The sequence below is a fragment of the Pollachius pollachius genome (genome assembly GCF_949987615.1).
Source record: "Pollachius pollachius genome assembly, chromosome: 10".
Classification (NCBI taxonomy): Eukaryota; Metazoa; Chordata; class Actinopteri; order Gadiformes; family Gadidae; genus Pollachius; species Pollachius pollachius.
The window spans coordinates 17,051,797-17,066,908 of NC_136943.1; positions in this window are offsets into that span (position 1 = coordinate 17,051,797).

Sequence of the window (15,112 nt, forward strand, 5' to 3'; positions counted from 1 at the left end):
TGGAGTTAGTATTGTGAATGGGGGAGCAATCATGGGTGAAGAGGGTGTACAGTAATGGGCTTAGCACACAACCTTGTGGCACACCAGTGTTAAGAGGAAGTGTAGTGGAGTAGAGGTTGTTTAACCTCACCGTCTGTGGTCTGTTGATCAGAGAGTCCAGTGTCCAGTGTTAAGAGGAAGTGTAGTGGAGTAGAGGTTGTTTAACCTCACCGTCTGTGGTCTGTTGATCAGAGAGTCAAGTGTCCAGTGTTAAGAGGAAGTGTAGTGGAGTAGAGGTTGTTTAACCTCAGCGTCTGTGGTCTGTTGATCAGAGAGTCCAGTATCCAGTGTTAAGAGGAAGTGTAGTGGAGTAGAGGTTGTTTAACCTCACCGTCTGTGGTCTGTTGATCAGAGAGTCCAGTGTCCAGTGTTAAGAGGAAGTGTAGTGGAGTAGAGGTTGTTTAACCTCACCGTCTGTGGTCTGTTGATCAGAGAGTCCAGTGTCCAGTGTTAAGAGGAAGTGTAGTGGAGTAGAGGTTGTTTAACCTCACCGTCTGTGGTCTGTTGATCAGAGAGTCAAGTGTCCAGTGTTAAGAGGAAGTGTAGTGGAGTAGAGGTTGTTTAACCTCAGCGTCTGTGGTCTGTTGATCAGAGAGTCCAGTATCCAGTGTTAAGAGGAAGTGTAGTGGAGTAGAGGTTGTTTAACCTCACCGTCTGTGGTCTGTTGATCAGAGAGTCCAGTGTCCAGTGTTAAGAGGAAGTGTAGTGGAGTAGAGGTTGTTTAACCTCACCGTCTGTGGTCTGTTGATCAGAGAGTCCAGTGTCCAGTGTTAAGAGGAAGTGTAGTGGAGTAGAGGTTGTTTAACCTCAGCGTCTGTGGTCTGTTGATCAGAGAGTCCAGTATCCAGTGTTAAGAGGAAGTGTAGTGGAGTAGAGGTTGTTTAACCTCACCGTCTGTGGTCTGTTGATCAGAGAGTCCAGTGTCCAGTGTTAAGAGGAAGTGTAGTGAAGTAGAGGTTGTTTAACCTCACCGTCTGTGGTCTGTTGATCAAAGAGTCCAGTATCCAGTTGCAGATGGAAATGCTGATGCCAAGCTTGTGTAGTGTCACAATTAGACCAAATGGTGTGATTGTGTTAAAAGCTGAGCTGAAGTCGATGAATAGCATCCTAGCATTGGAATTGCTATTATCCAGATGGGTGAGGGCTGAGTGGAGGGCTGTGGATATGGCATCCTCAGTCCATCTGTTGGCACAGTATACATACTGGTGGGGGTCTATTGCAGGAGGAAGGCTGGGCTTGAGGTGGGCCAAGATTAATTTCTCAAGGCACTTGGTGATGATGGGGGTCAGTGCTACTGTCGGTAGTCGTTCAGGCACTCTGGTTTAGATTGCTTGGGCACGGGGATGATGGTGGTGGTCTTGAGACACAAGGGAACAATAGCCTGGGCCAGTGACAGTTTGAATATGTCGGTGAAGACTCCAGACAGTTGCTCAGCGCATGTTCTCCACACGCGACCAGGGATGCCATCCGGGCCAGCTGCCTTCCGTACATTCACCCTGCCCAGCACTGACTGCACTTCAGAGAGTCCGAGGCGCTGGTCGCCAGGTGGTGGGGAGGTTTTGACAGGCGTAGTGTTGTTGTCATGGTCGAAGTGGGCATAGAAGTTATTAAAGGGGACATATTATGAAAACAACACTTTTCCTGGTATTTGGGGTGTTGTTTTGGGTCTCTGGTGCTCCAACACACATACAAACTTGAAAAAAGTCTGTACATGATTTTTTGGGTGAGAAATGCATTTCTGAAAGTACCCCGCCTACAGTTACCAAATGAGCGAGTCAGTTTCGGTGCCTCCTCCTACGTAGGAAGGGGGCACAGTGGAATATTACCTCCCACTTCGCCATTCCCCTCCAATCAGAGCATTAGCTAAGATTTTGTGGACCAGCGGACGAGCCTCTTCGGCGGGGGGAACTCGGCGGCAGCTCAGCTCCGGGAGTACATCCCTTTCTCCGCCGGACTGCCTCCCCCCGCCGGAGCTGCCGGACTGTCCGGAGGAGGAGACATGGAGGAGAAAGGGATTGTACTCTCGGAGCTGAGCTGCCGGACTGCCGCCGAGCTACCCCCACCGGACTTTTCAGCTCCTGTAAGACACCAGCCGGAGCAGCCGGAAAGCTTCGACGGCAGTTCAGCTCCCGGAGTAAACCGCCGGAGCTGCTGGACTGCCGCCAAAGCTTCGGCAGCAGTCCAGAAGCTCATGCGCAGGGAGCTTGGCGGCAGTCCGGTGGCTCAGCTCCCGGAGTACAATCCCTTTCTCCTCCATGTCACAGTTCATGGACTTCAAAGAGTCAAGGCCAAAGTTCCTTTCCCCCAATTCTTCTCAACCATGGCCGAGATATCCCCCACTACGAGACTTGTTGTGGAAGTGGCAGAGCCGTCCGACGCAGTCTTTATGATTCATAATATCATCCGAGGCGAACATAGCTTTTGGCCGTGATATTGGATATAATATTATATAAATACCCATATATAATATTATTATTATTATATTATATTATATAGATATAGAGCTCCAGGAGTCCGCAAACGGCATCAATCCCTTCTCCTCCATGCTGTGGTTCAGTCTGACAGCTCATTGGTCAATGGGTAGCAGCTCATTTGCATTAAAGCTACAGACACCAGAAACAGCGCATTCTGAAGGGACTGAAAGAGGGGGGAATAGCGGTAGGCAAGATTTCTTTTTCCTAAAAGCTATATCCAGCAAACAGCTTCAAAAACATGTTTTCTGGAACTCCAATACTATGTTTACTTGTTGTGAAAGCGCCATTATATGTCTCATTTAAGCTCGTTAGCAAAGGAGGTAGTGGTGGTAAGGGGGGTTGAGTTTATTCTTCAATAGTCTGTGATGGCCTGTATCCCTTGCCACATACGTCGGGGATCGGAGTTATTGAAATCCCCCTCAATCCGAAGTTTGTGGCTTTGTTTGGCGATGGTTTATCTCAGCCATCGTTGAGCCCTGCTGCCCACCGCCGCTGCGAGGCTCCACCACTGCAAAGCACCACCGACCAGCAGCGGGCAGCCGGTAGCGGGCAGCGCGCGGTTCAGTCTACTTCAGATTGATGTGGAAGTGGAAGAACCAGAGACGTCGGAGAACCCGACGCAGTCATTTGTGATTCATAATATCGTCTGGAGGCGCACAAAGCTTTTGGCCGTGATAATATGTATTATATGATATGAAGGCCTATTAGGCTATATGATATTATTTAGATATAGAGCTCCAGGACTGTTGAGAGGGTATTGGGGGAAGGGAACTTTGGCTTTGACTCCGTGAAGTACATGAACCAAGACATGGAGGAGAAAGGGATTGTTGCCCGAGATTGTCTCCCACTTGAGCCCCGCTTCCTGCTGCCCGCTGCTGAGGGACCACCGCTTAGTGTTGCCCCCTGCCCGCTGCAGGGGGTGGTGGTGCCTAAGTGCTGCCCGCTGCCGAGGTGGCGAGGCTCCGGCAGGAGAAAATCGCGGTCAAAAATCCCGGGCAACAATCCCTTTCTCCTCCATGTCGTCGTTCAGTCTACTTCAGATTGATGCGGACGTGGAATAACCAGAAACGTCAGAGAACCCGACGCAGTCGTTTGAGATCCATAATATCTCAGGAGGCACACACAGCTTTTGGCCGTGATAATATATTTGATATGATATATATATCTATGTATAATATATTATTTAGATATAGAGCTCCAGGACTCCCGAATATTTACAGAACACAGCCAAAGGCTCTCTGTGCCTCGCCATTGCGATACATCCACGATAAACAGCGCATTGTTCCGTGGCCGCAAGCTGCTCGAGGGCCACACCCCCACCCTTCCCCTTGACCCGCCTCTCTCCTCCTCAGACACCGAAATGGCGCGTTTGGGGAAAGTGCGACTGGCTCGTACTGGCTGTAATTCTGCACCACGGCTGAATTTCGGAACGTCTTCAAATACTGTGTTAGGGGCCCACTAATCTCTATATTAAAGCATCCATAAAGTAGCATGCCATGGGACCTTTAATGGGGAGACTCGTGGGGGAAATTAAAAGGCAGGCATTTGTAATGCGACTGTATGCATCTGTACCATACTCAAGTACGTTTGCCCCCTAAAGTCTAGAATCGTTTGGCTAGTGTGAGCACACCATCCGTTCTCAAGTACAGTTCAATTCCGTGGCCTGACTACACTTCGGAGAGGTGTGCCCAGGCCACGGTACAGACGCTACTGAGCCGACACACGCACGGATACGCAACCTGAGCTGGATGACGTATAGTCCATGCGACCCTTCTACCCCATTAGCAATAAACATGGCGGAAAACGGTTCACATTGGTGCGATAGTGAAGTTGAGTGTTTGATCAAAAATCCGGGCTTTCTTGGTTCCCTGGAGAAGACAGCGCTGCACACAGAGTCAAGACCTCTTCAGTGTAATTTGCATACTCCCGAATGTTTGTTTTTTTATGAATAAAGAAACCCGCATGCAAGAATAAGTTCACGTCAATGGCAAATACGCCAACATATTCTTTATTTTACTGACCACTTGTTTTTTATCCCGACAAAAGCCTCGTAACGACAATTCCTCTGTGTCTCTTTCGTAGATCGCACCATCTTTCAACGTCTTTGTTTAATACGACTGCATCACCTTCTCTCACATGATCAGCAGCTCGCGGATTTCACTTTCTCTCCGGTTAGAGATTGACTGCTCATGATATCGCTGCATTGTCTCTGTGGAGACAGCGCAGCAACACCTCTACCCAAGCTTGGGTGTTCAATACATCTTCCTCACAGGATTGATTTGTAACAATACACTTGCTTAAAGAATCAAACACTTAAACAGAAATTAATAAAACAATAGAATATACGCAATATCACATTATCGAAATGTACTGGTGCAAGTTATAGGTTTGAAGATGATGTATTCAATAAAGATATATTGCTTTTAATGGCGTGGCATTTAGAAATTTGCCCAATGGTTTGTGTAGTTGTATTTCTGGTGTGTGTGTGTGTGTGTAGGAGTGTGTGTAGGCGTACAATGTGTTAATGCAGGTGAACTGTGTGTGCTTGTGTGTGTGCTGGAGCAGTGTTAACATGGTCTGACAGGGTTATTACTGCAGCTGATTCTCTGCACAAATAGTCTATCAAAACAACGTAAATGAATGCACACACATACCGGCGGATAAATGACTCTTGCGCCCGACGCAAATGTAAAATGGGTTGGTCTGAATACCCGTAGGTGTTTTTTGAGCGTAAAATGGAATCAACCAATGATGGTGCCATCTAACATCCCCTTTAGGAGCCTAAGAGCATTTGAACCTGACAAGTTGATATTTTGACAGCGTGTTTGCAGTCTCCGATGATGCATGACCACATGAATTTCCAACTTTAAATCGCTCAGTTTATGGCCAAATGATATGGCCTAATTAACCCATGGAATGGCGGTTTCTTCTACAACTTCAGAAATACTGTGTCGTCATGTAAATTTCGGCAAAGAAAACTTAACACACATGTGATATGATGATGATGATATGCGGTCCTCTGGCCGCAACTGTGGGTCTTTTTAATGCTATGCGGCAATACATGAACAAACATTGTTTCTTACCAGTATTGTAAACATTATCGTTATTGACTTATGTTCAAGATATGCATTTTTCCCCCGTTAATATACATTGCCATGGACTGTATTATGCGTGAATGTTTAATTTGCGTGTGTTTAAACAGATGGGTGCAAACACGCACGCCCACATTCGTTCACTCTTTTAAACACACATGCGCACCCGCATTAATTTATTACTCATTAATTATACTCATCAATCCTAAAGGTTATGGGCTTGTACACGATGTCTGTGTCAAGAAAATATGTGTTTGCTGTACGATGTTTGCAGATACATTGAATTAAAAGTACAACTTATAACCGCTGTATCAGCTGTTCTTTCCCAAATAATTTAACCAACGTTATCATTTACCCTAAAACAAGATTTTGTTTTGGAAGGCTGGGATATAGCCTACATTGCTCGAGTTTATTATTGTTATTATTATTATTTTAACGCATGGCATAGCCTACTACACTGTTCATTCATGTAGCCCCTTGGGAAAATTCTTTTTTCCACAATCAACATCATCATAATATTTCAATTAGGATCGTTTGCATGTTTGTGCTGTGTATCTGGGTGCAAAATAGGGCCCTTTATGTCTTGGGCCTGAAAAAAATGATTGGCTACATTTAATTAATATATAATTTTTTACTAATTTTTAACACAATATAAAAATACTATTACGAATGGAAATGCATTAACCATGAGACCATGAAAATGGGGTTTGAAATAAGTTGTGCCTTTCCTGTAATATTTTTGTTTTAATATCAGCCTGTTTTGTAGTTGGGTTGTAAGCTTAACAGCTAAAAGATATTATTAAGCACTAAAATTATGAATGGTTAAAACACTGATCGTGGCTCAAAACGGGAACTGTGGAAAAGAAGTGCGGACATGAAGAGAATATTTTGTGCAGAACTCTAGAAAACTGACTGTAAACCGAGCACAGGTGATATGTGGTGGTGTATGGTGATGTTCTTAGAAATGAATCCATGAAACCATCGCATATCAAACGTAATCTTACAATCGAACACGCAGTGCTGAAAAAAAAGCAGTTGATTTTTCCTAATAAAACGTGTCGAATGAAGCAGTCAAAGTCCACGATTCAATATTCAGAAACAACATCATTGTAGGCCTCGCCTCGCTCGGACAACTGTTCCGGGAATATTTCTCAGTGACGTTGAAGCAAACAATTGTATGAGAAACCCGTTCAGCATCGAAACCTCTGGAATTCCAGAGGAATTCACTGTGAGGGAGCAAGAGACTTAAACATAATTCATGCAACGTGCCGGACAACTTTTAATATTACTAGAGTTTCAGCATGCGTGTTGCGCTCGCTCAACCTCTGGTTATAATTAAACTCATAGCTATAATGTGGAAACCCCAGTAGATAATGTAGCAAATTTCTGAGCGCATAATATGATAACATTTTGCCTATAATGTTGCAACATATAACATTTTGGTTCACCTATTAAGTAATAAAGCAAGCATAATCATTTTCTCCTTATGTTTTGAAGCAAAAATAATCATTTTCTACTTATAAGCCGTTTTCACATATGTCACACACATTTGTATCAGGAGATTCGACCCTGAGGTTGATTCATACTTGATGCTTTATATGCGGACATTGTGTCATTTAGACATTAGTAGAATCAATGGGGGGTTAAGGGGGGTGGGCTTGCAAGGGGCAGGATATGAAGTTTGGTCTAAGTTCGCAAGAGGCGAGATAAGTGCGGCCGCTGTAACTATAGTTTGTTTTGGTTTGACCACTGACAAAATGGAGCCAGAATGGGCAGAACTCATCGCGATCAACTTAAATGTTGCTAAAATTATGCATCATATGTGCCCTTGCGTCCACAAAATCCGAAGCATTGATCGATGAAAGATTGGAGCATGAGTTAGAGACAAATAGATGAAACATCGAAGAAGAAATGCGCCGCGAACAACTGCGCAACGTATCACTGGGACGAATGTAGTTGAATTCTGTGTTAAACTGAGAAAACAGGGCGTGGGAAGGACTGGACCCTATAATGTTCAGCTAACTGTTTTCAATAATTATACATACACATACACATACACATACACATACACATATACATACATACACATACATACATACATACATACATACACACACACACACACATACATACACACACACACACACATACATAATTGTTGGTACCCCTCTGTTAATGAAAGAAAAACCCACAATGGTCACTGAAATAACTTGAAACTGACAAGTAATAATAAATAAAAAATTACTGAAAATTAACCAATGAAAATCAGACATTGCTTTTGAATTGTGGTTCAACAGAATCATTTTAAAAAACAAACTAATTAAACAGGCCTGGACAAAAATGATGGTACCCTTAACTTAATATTTTGTTGCACAACCTTTTGAGGCAATCACTGCAATCAAACGATTTTTGTAACTGTCAATGAGACCATTGCACCTGTCAACAGGTATTTTGGCCCACTCTTCATTAGCAAACTGCTCCAGTTGTCTCAGGTTTGAAGGGTGCCTTCTCCAGATGGCATGTTTCAGCTCCTTCCACAGATGTTCAATAGGATTTAGATCAGGGCTCATAGAAGGCCACTTCAGAATAGTCCAATGTCTTGCTCTTAGCCATTCTTGGGTGATTTTAGCTGTGTGTTTTGGGTCATTATCTTGTTGGAGGACCCATGACCTGCGACTGAGACCAAGCTTTCTGACACTAGGCAGCACATTTCTCTCCAGAATGCCTTGATAGTCTTGAGATTTCATTGTACCCTGCACAGATTCAAGACACCCTGTGCCAGATGCAGCAAAGCAGCCCCAGAACATAACTGAGCCTCCTCCATGTTTCACAGTAGGGACAGTGTTCTTTTCTTGGTATGCTTCATTTTTGCGTCTGTGAACATAGAGCTGATGTGCCTTGCCAAAAAGCTCCAGTTTTGTCTCATCTGTCCTTAGGACATTCTCCCAGAAGCTTTGTGGCTTGTCAATATGCATTTTGGCAAATTCCAGTCTTACTTTTTTATGATTTGCTTTCAACAGTGGTGTCCTCATTGGTCGTCTCCCATGAAGTCCACTTTGGCTCAAACACCGACGGATGGTGCGATCTGACACTGATGTACCTTGACCTTGGAGTTCACCTTTAATTTCTTTGGAGGTTGTTCTGGGCTCTTTGGTTACCATTCTTATTATCCGTCTCTTCATTTTGTCATCAATTTTCCTCCTGCGGCCACGTCCAGGGAGGTTGGCTACAGTCCCATGGACCTTAAACTTTTGAATAATATGTGCAACTGTAGTCACAGGAACATCAAGCTGCTTGGAGATGGTCTTATAGCCTTTACCTTTTACATGCTTGTCTATAATTATCTTTCTAATCTCCTGAGACAACTCTCACCTTCGCTTCCTGTGGTCCATGTTCAGTGTGGTACACACCATGTCACCAAACAGCACAGTGACTACTTTTCACCCTTTAAATAGGCAGACTGACTGATTACAAGTTTGAAGACACCTGTGATGCTAATTAGAGGACACACCTTAGTTTAACATTTCCCTATGGTCAAATTATTTTCAATCTTTTCTAGGGGTACCATCATTTTTGTCCAGGCCTGTTTCATTAGTTTGTTTTTTAAAATGATTCTGTTGAACCACAATTCAAAAGCAATGTCTGATTTTCATTGGTTAATTTTCAGTAAATTTGTATTTATTATTACTTTTGTCAGTTTCAAGTTATTTCAGTGACCATTGTGGGTTTTTCTTTCATTAACAGAGGGGTACTAACAATTTTGTCCACGTGTGAATCTCCGTTCACTCCAATACAAGTCGGGAACTGGAATGTGTCTCCACAAAAAAAGTCTGGATATCAATCAAAGGCTCATAATTATCTTTATGCCATGTACTAATTTTTTTTTTAAGTTTTCTCTTTTCAAAACGCCACCTCAAGCGTTTTATTAGCCGTTTAATGTTATTATTTTTTGCTGGAGAAGGAGGGGTGGGCAGCTGAAAGGAGTCGTAGTCAAACAAATGTTGTTTCGGCCCGGCATTCGAGAGGGCCTATTGCACGGCTCCGTTAACTTCTTGTGTCCGAGGTTTTTCCTTTTACTTAACATGAATGACGTTGATGGTTTTAGTCACTGTGGTGACTTTTTATCACTAAAGTGTTTTAGTGATAAAGGGATTTTTAGACTGGTTCAGCTGCTGCTCAATGACACTCACGTTCCTCTGCTTGCGATTCACCATGTATTGATCCATTTATTCAAAAGATCCAAAGACAAAGAACGGGTGCATTACAGTATAATTTTCATAATATTGTTAATAGCCTAATAAACATTTCAGTTGCGTTAGTATTTAATTTTTCATTTGCTTGTTTAGCTGTGTGAGTTAACAATGTTGCTGTATTACAATTATGTATGTGGGTAGGCTACTCCAACCTCGTTGCTGATCGATATGTAACCATGTATTTGTATATAAATTATTGATTGCATTTTTTATAAATAGTTGGAAGGAATCTGTTTCTTAAGCAATAACATTGAACTGTATTTTTTTCTAGGCCTACATACATTTACTATGTTGTTGGTGTTATATGGACACAGAATTGTGTTTGGAGCTATTCGGCGACTTTGCATCTTTTACAGCTTTTGGTGTGAACGTACAGTATGGCTTGCAGTGTGAACGAAGCCTTTGTGCGCCCCACCTGCAGCTTGCGGGGAATGCGGACGACAAACCCTGTTATGCATCTTAAAGAATAGAATAAATACGATATAATAAATCACCATAATCGATAACAGGAAGTAGCGTATGAACAATCTTCTTCCTGTTGACTAGCGATAAACATGATTCATATAGTCCTAACTATTTGATTTGCAAATTGTTGTGTTTTAAAAAGACCATTCATAATCGATCCAAATACCTTATTATACCACCGTGTGAGTGTGATTAGCCTTTAGGAAGCCGCTTTTAAAATCTGCCTCTTCTGACATCACATGTGGGTGTGTGCACCTAGATACATTCCGTCATACATCTGGGTGGACACGCCCACCTGTAATGTCAGAAAAGGCAGATTTTTAGCGTGTAGCGGCTAATCACACTCACACCTGGTAGTATAATATGTCAACTTTAAGTCTTATACCATGAGACCTGCTAAATTTGGTCACCAGCAATGTGCAGATTCTAACGTCCTCGGTATTATCAACCTTTGAGAAAATAATCAACTTTGATTAATCCTTATCTAAAACAAGTTTCTAGATCTCTAAGAGATTTTGGAATGGCATCTCAGAGAGCTTTGCATAGCTCTGCATTTATTGACATGCCCACATCATGTATATATATATATATATATATATATATATATATATATATATATATATGTTGTTGTGTTTTAAAAAGATATATATATATATATATATATATATATATATATATAGGGATCAACAAAGGCCACAAAATTGATCCATGTGGTACGCCTTGAGTGATTTCAATATGTCCTATCTTGAAGGTAATTTGTTTTTATCTTTTCTTATCCAAGCCTATGTAATCCAACCTCTTCAGCAGAGAGTGTTATCAAATCTAGCAAACGTTTTAGAGAGGTGATGTAAATTATTTTAATCTATGCTAACAACATAACAACTGTTATGAATGGTTTCTTCACCATTCATAACAGTCTATAGAATTTTTACTAATTTTTTACTAGTTTCCCTCTCATTGTCTCCCCCAGGCAACTGCTTTCAACACACCAACTTGACCAGAGTGTCCGGTTTTCAGGAGTGTGTGTGTGTGCGTGTGTGTGTGTGTGTGTGTGTGTGTGTGTGTGTGTGTGTGGTTGGGGGCCCAGGGACTTTTCCTCCCACAAGGGGAAAGCAAAAGAATGAAAGAAACAAAATCCTTTTATCCTTATTCCTGCTCTCAATCTCTCTTTCTGCTACCATCACCAGTGGCAACACTCTGCTGCCATACAAACACACACACACACTCACACACACACACACACACACACACACACACACACACACACACACACACACACACACACACACACACACACACACACACACACACACACACACACACACCCCAAACAGATTTGGTGCCACAGCTATTGGGACACTTTCTGTGGCCCATTTTATTTGAATGGCAAACTCCACTCTTCACTGCTTTTGAATCAAATGCACACACACACACACACACACACACACACACACACACACACACACACACACACACACACACACACACACACACACAGTTAGTATTGTGGACAAAGGCTGCGACATGTTACGATTTATCATGGGAGGTGTTTGCACACATTGAATCGTAGCTATGCAAATGTTATTTTGCGTAACTGATTTGAAAAGAATGGAATACTTTAATGTCCAATCTGAATTTCAATAAAGATAACATTCCAACAGCAGAGGTGGGTAGAGTTGCCAAAACATTCAGTCATGTAAAAGTAGTGTTACTTTAAGATTATAATTACTCAAGTATAAGTAAAATAACTCATAAAAATAAGAAAAAAAATTGAAAAGAATACTCAAGTACTCAAGAGTACAAGTACTGAGTTTCTCTGGATTTATTTTTTAAATAATCAGAGCAACATACGGTACAAAATAGACACGAACAAAATATAAAACAGCAATGTTCAAATAAAGATAATGTTAAATAACATCCTTTTAAATTAAATAAATAAGGTCTTATAATAAAATTAATAAAACCTTGACCTAAAACAATAATAAATTAACCCTGCAAAATTAAATACATCAACCTTTAAATACAATTATAATAAATTAGGTTTATCCAAAATGATATTATTAAAACCAATACACTTATAACTAAAAATAATAGTAACTGTTGCAATTATTTTGAACATCAACATTTTTAACCCATTCCTAGGTTACAATATGTCACAGGCCCTGACGAAATGATCTTCAGTTATGTTCAGCCCAAAGTATGTAAAACACAAAAACTTGAAATTGAATACACATCAAAACCTGCTGGCAAACTCACTTAACATATGAAACTACAGAGGCTGAAAAAAGAGACCAATCAGACTCTCACACACCCAGAATCAGGGCATGCAAAGTGAGTACAGGGAGAACAGGAAATGTGTCACAGAAGAACAGTGTAGATAGATAGATAAACCTTTATTGCCATTTATTTTCCATTTCTTTGAATATTCTAAATTGACTGACCATAGTATTTTTCTCAACAGAAGTGGTCTTTGCTGCCTGCTGAGAAACTCACCTGAATGGAATTTATGTGGCTGCAATTTCCCATGCAGCAGTGTCTTTGTCATTGTGACAAAGGCTTATCAGTAACATTAATATTAACATTAACTTTACCATGGGTTTTTGCAAGTTATATTTGGGTTCTAGGGATATTGTAAGAAATATTTATTATATAAAAAGTCAATTGTTAGGCCTAATTTCTCTGATATAAAGGAAATTACAAAAAGAAGAATTCAATATCGTGCCCAGGATGCGAACTCGTGTCGCCCTTACTACAGGGCAGATGCTAGAGCACACACCCAACTGCTGGTTCCAAATTTTGATAGAATACATAATTTTTTATAAAAATGTGTTTAGAAAATATCCACGATGGCAATAGATAGTGATTCATTTAATTATTTTATTTGCATCATTTAATCTTAGACCCTTAGTGAAAATATACCCTGTTTGTACTTCATATATGTAGAATTATTACAAAATCGTGAGGACTAGGCTTGGCGGAACCTTCTGATGGTACACTTGTTTCCGACAGATGGGACTTCGAAATAAATAAGCCTGGCTTTGCCTTTAGCTTGGTTGATGGAATACCCCCCTTTTAATCAACTGAATACTCCTTGGCACAATAGATGTCAGTGCTCTGTTTGTTTTTACACGAAGCATTTTGTAACGCAAACCTGAGGAGAGAAGGGAGTACTCAGGGAAGAGGGGGTGAAATGGATCGTCTATTATCCTCAAGGGCAAATTGATTGTATGTTTCTCAGCAATGTTCGTAACGCATTTCACCTCCATGCCAGTTATTTTCTTTCCAGATTTTGTAACCTTGTCCAGCATATTCCTATTCTGGACAGACAGGCCACATCCCCCAACACTGAATCGCAAAGGTCACAACACTTTGTATAAAAGTTCAATAAAATAAACTCAAGATGGTTGCATCAGCCTTAAAACTATGCAGCTTTCTTAAGAAATTAAGTCTTTGTTGTGCGTTTGAGTATCTTGCCTTCCATGTCAGTTAGTTATCTATGATAGTAGCTAGGTACTTATACTCGTCCACCATGTCTATGTCATTCCCTCTGTAAAGTGACAGGTTTAACAGGGGGCCTTTTCCTAAAATTTATTACCATTTCTTTGGTTTTCAGAGTATTTAAAATCAAGGAATTAGCTTTGCACCAATCATGGAACTGTTCAATTTCCTGTCTGTAGCTAATCTCATTACCTGTTAAGAAACCCAATAAGGCAGTGTTGTCAGCAAACTTGATAAGAGAACATTCTGGGGTTTGGCTCACACAGCCATTTGTGTACAGTATGTATAATAGTGGGGAAAGGACACACCACTGGGGCACGCCCCTATTAGTGCTAATGGTGGATGATTGACAGTTGCCTGCCTTAACATACATATAAAGTCATAAATCCATTTCAGAAGTGAAAGTTTAACTCCCATTGATTTCAGCTTTTCAATGAGGATATGTGACTGATTCATATTAAATGCTGATGAAAAGTCAACAAACAGAATGCGTACATATGATGAGGGTAATTCCAGATGTTTGTATATTCCATTTAGAAGGGTGGTGATTGCATCTTCCACACCTATTTTCTGCCTGTATGCAAATTGAAGTGTGTCCATTTGAGCAACTGTTTGGTTTTAGTGTCTCTGTGATTGTGAGTGTGTGCGAGTTTGTGTCAATCGGATTTTGAGTGTGTGATTTTTAGTGTGTGTTTGTGTGATTGAGAGCTTGTCTGATTGTGAGTGTGTGTGAATTTGTGTCTGTGTGATTGTGAGTGTGTGTGAGTTTATGTCTGTGTGATTGTGAGTGTTGATTGTAGGTTTGTGTGAGAGCTTGCTAGTATGTTTTTGCATGTTCCTTCCCAAATAAATCACTCTTTGAAGTGACTCTTTGAAGTCAAACTTCAACAGCAGTTGGCTCTTAATATTTTTGCAGTGAATTTGGGATATTTTACTTGTGAACTGGAGCCTTGCATGGCTTAAGAGTCTCTCACAGGCTGCAGACGCTGGAAGACTTGTGTTGATTTTTAATGATAGTTTCTTGATTTGAGGGAGCGAATTTAACAGATCCAAACCTCCAGTGGATGGACATGCAAGGTACCTCTCAACCTCTCCTGTTTGTGTTGTTCCTGCCTTCATTGGTGCAAAGAAGTCATTTTCATCGCTACTGTTGGAGCAGACATTGGCATTGACATCCAGGCTGCTGTCCAAGTGGTTTTTAATGTAGTCAAGGCCTGTGGCAAGATACATTATTTTCAAATAAATTAGTTTTTCACATTCTTTTTAACTATTCTATTGCTGCCAAGCAGCT